This window comes from Macadamia integrifolia, chromosome 1 (genome assembly GCF_013358625.1).
Source record: "Macadamia integrifolia cultivar HAES 741 chromosome 1, SCU_Mint_v3, whole genome shotgun sequence".
In the NCBI taxonomy this organism is placed as follows: Eukaryota; Viridiplantae; Streptophyta; class Magnoliopsida; order Proteales; family Proteaceae; genus Macadamia; species Macadamia integrifolia.
In genome coordinates, this window is record NC_056557.1 from 4,876,025 (window position 1) to 4,880,174 (window position 4,150).

The following is a 4,150-nucleotide window of genomic DNA, read 5'->3' on the forward strand; positions in this document are numbered from 1 at the left end:
TTCATGTCTCAGATATGATGGTGAGAGATGAAGCTGCTAAGTCTTATTATAGATTTAAATAATGGTTGATCCTTGGTCCTGTTTATGGTAATGTTGAAGGTGAGAACTTGTGATATGCATTTTTGCTAGATGCTTGGATTTGTTGATTTCCTCCTCTTTTGTTTTTAATAATATCACCTTTTACGAAAAAAAAAAAAAAACCAACCGCTTCAAAAAGACCTTTAGCATTAAATAAATGTACTTTTTTTCTTGGGTGCAGTGCAACTGAACGCAATAAATTCACTGTGCCGTAGCAAGGGCCAGCTGTTCAAAAGGAATATCTATGTGCCACCATTTTGTTGGATTGGTGGGCATAAATTGAGTGCAGAAATCACCGGTTTTTATAATGTAAGATTTTTATTTTTATTTTATTTTTTTTATGTAAATTGGGCTACACAAGAATTTGTAGATGATGTTGTGTTTTTTGTTTTCCTTTCCTATGTTTTCCGATTCTCTCCGCGGTCCTAATAGGAAGCCCATTCTTTTCAAAATTTGAAAGGCAACAATTTATATTAAAAAAAGAAAAAAATAAAGATAAATGCAGGTTGTGTGAGTAAAAATGTGCATGGATGGTGAATAGGGACATTTAAAATATAATACATGCATTTTATTGTATAGCATAGTATAATATATATATATATTTTTTTTTTTTCTATACATAGGATCGCGCTAGGTTGGCCAGGCTCAGCCCAAGGCCTAGCTCGGCCCTAAATTGGCCCTAAAATTAACATAATAATAGATAAAATTTCAAATTATTTTAAACATTTTTTTTTCATTTTTATTTAAATAATTTTTGAGAATAAGGCAAAGGTCAATGAAAGTACGTTACTAACGACTTCATTTTTTGTGAATAAATAATGTATTAAAGGAAGGAAGAAAGGCCACCCAAGAAGCGTACACAGAACAATGCAAACAACTGCACAAAGAAGCCGACAAACAAAGCAAAAGAGCAACCAAAATAAACAGAAAAGGGAAACTAAGGAGAGGGAGAGAACTACATTGGGATATCCTTGGACTAACAATAAACAAATTAATTTCTCACATTATCAGGAGATAGAATAGTAAGAGCTTTCTAATGAACATCAAAAGCAATACCTGACCAGATCTAATGATACATCCTTGAGGATGAGGTCCACCATTTTTGTTACACTCCCACCAAATGTGGAAAATCCCACCATAAAAAGCAAGCTAACCAATAACAACACAAACAGATTTCCAATGATGTGAGACGACACCGAACTCATTCATGATCAAAGGATCCTATCGACATAAGAGGGGGAAGGGGAGGATCAGTTCTGAGGGAGTGAGTGAAAACTCTCCAAGAGATGAAACTATGAGTAGGAATATTATAGTCATTGAGCCAGATCAATTTGTCCCAAGGAACCTAGAATCTTGGACTTCGCCATATTTCAAGTAGAAGAGATAGAGAATATTTTGGAGGCAAAGCGGTCCACTGGATTGTTGGGTCTCATTTGACATTGAGAAAGGGGGTGAATCAATGTATTCAAAAACTTTCCCTCAGCTGGTTATTTGCCAAATCACTAACTGATATAGCTCACTCTCAGTTATAGCCTATCAATGCTGCCCAATGCTACTATGTATACAACTGGCAACCCTCTTACTCACACAATCTGTATTGTTGCCCAAAGTTATCTTGTAATCCCTATAGTACAACTATAGTCTCACACATACAAAGTCGTAAGCACATTCACACTGCACCATCAAGTGGTCAAGCCTACTAAATGTGCACAACCATCCTGTAGACAATTAAGCACTCCAATATGCGAAGAAAGCATACAACCAAAATACAAGAGATGCGTGCTTCGGCTTATTACCTACATGCACAGAGTAATGCCCACTGTCGGGTTTAGCATCTACTCAATATCATTTATAACTGCACCCACGACTAGGGAACACATCCCAGTTTATATCTTTGACATACAAATGCTAGGTCTTCAACCCAGTTTTTCCAGAATAATCTGAGAAGCCACACTCATGGTAAATATGTTGAGGTAGTGGTAACTACCAAAGAACATATTGTCCCTATGTAAAACACCCATTAGACACCAAATACAAAATTGAGATCAGGCTTATATCAATGCCTTACAATGATGCACATGCTAACATAGGTCTACAATATCAAACTCCTATACCTAGCATACGTACAAATACTCAGATGTACATATGAAAGTAAATGCAAGGATTGGATGCTTACAACCTTATCTGAGATACCCAAAGATCTCGGGAGATTTTCGAAGTTGTCTTGGAGATGTTTTAAAGATGCCTCAAGTTCAATGGAACTTCTAAGAATGGTTGCAACCCGAAACTAATAATGGACTGGAACCCCCTTTGTAGTAGTGGTTTTCTCAGTCACTCTCTCTCTCTTTTACTTCTCTTTTTTTCTCTTTCCTTTCCTCTCTTTTCTTTTCTTTTCTGCCTTTGTAGAAATCCTCAATAATTTCTCCAATTGTGGCACATAAAGCGTTTTCATAAGCTCAATACGTTGCTCACATAATATGGAGTACACCACCAATGACTCAATTTCCTTCTTTCTTCCCTTTTCTTTTCTCATTCATCTCTTACTTGCAATGTCTTCAATGTAGGCTCAAGCAAGGTCACCAACATCAACCTTCATTAATGGAGCTTAGAAAACTCATCTCTTAAAGTTAAAGCAAGCACGTACAAAGAGGATGGACATTCTTTCTTTTTCAATGGAATGGCAGAAACACAAACCCATTTATGTACTTCTTCTTCGTCAACGCACAGAGGGACATAACTCTAACTCCTTCTCTTCTCTCTCTCTCTTTTTCTTGGCTACCACCAATAAACTATCAACCCTTCTCAAACCCCCCATTAATGGAGTACGTGGAACTCCTGTTAGGAAACAAAACACAACAATCAAGAGGGTAGTCTCTCTCTCTCTCTCTTCAAAATTATGGGTTTTCTCATCTCAATCCTCTTATCATAGCTCCCAATGGATAGAACACGAAAAAAAAAAAGAAGGTAACAACTTGAATGGACCAATTTGGCCTTGTAGATAAAAAGTTATGGCCATTTGAAATTCAACACTAAAATATGTCCATTTAGAATCTTATAGGTGGTGTAGGCTACACTGACTACGTGCAGGGTACGGGCGCATCTCAGCCATCGGATCAGGAATCAAAAGGCACCTTTGATCTATCCAAGGGTCATTTAATTTTAACCGTAGGATTGGAATAGGCGCTGACATGATGATGTAAGCATCTGACATGATGATGCAAGCAGCTGACATCATCATAGAAGTGATGTTGAGCTCGCATTGGCGGGCAGATTGACTGTCAAGTTTGTTTTTAAAAGACCCCAAATAAATTTCATATAAGTTCATCTCCGAAAATACCATGCTGAGAGTCCACTTGACTCATTTGATTGGAACTTTCTAAAATTACACAAAAGCCCCCCAGTCCATTAAAAATGCTGGAAATACCTTTGTACACGGAGAGCTAATTTCAATTTTAATTCCAATTTTAGATTTTTTGGACCGGTTTCACGGAAACCACCATAACTCTCTCATATGGATTCGGATTGAATCGAAATGAAAAAGGTATGGACCACGACTCAAAACTTTAGAAATTTTCAAAATACCCGATTTTCAGACTTAGCCATGCAAAAATATCAAAATGATTGAACATTATGGATGCCATAACTTTTTCATCCAATATCAAAACGGGAACTAGGTGCGTTGAAATGAATAAATTATGCTCATATTGTTACATATAGGATCCGTCTTCCAAAAAAATTATTTTCAATACCGAAAATTATCCTAAACATAAATAGGCCAAATTTATCAGTTTTTACCTAAGAATCTGCACCATCTATCATGGATGACCAAATTCACTCTAAACACTTCATATACTATTGCCATCTTTATCAAAGAAACTGTACACGACCATGTCATTGCTGCCATGTAACCGAGGTTCCCAACAAGGACAACTAAAAAATAAAATGAATAAGATCACTGCTACCTCTTGAACACCTAGGAATGCTCTTCAAGCAGCCCAGATCTCAATGCCCCTACGTTCGTCTACTATGCAATGATCAATAGGTCCTTCGACATGAAACCAAAAAAAAAAAA

At 36.7% G+C, this 4,150-nt stretch overlaps 1 protein-coding gene across 1 annotated transcript in view; it reads left to right on the forward strand.

Moving 5' to 3' along the window:
* Nucleotides 1-4,150, forward strand: part of LOC122086308 (anthocyanidin 3-O-glucosyltransferase 7-like) — a 16,108-nt gene that overhangs the window by 7,849 nt on the left and 4,109 nt on the right. The gene's annotated exons all lie outside the window — the stretch shown is intronic.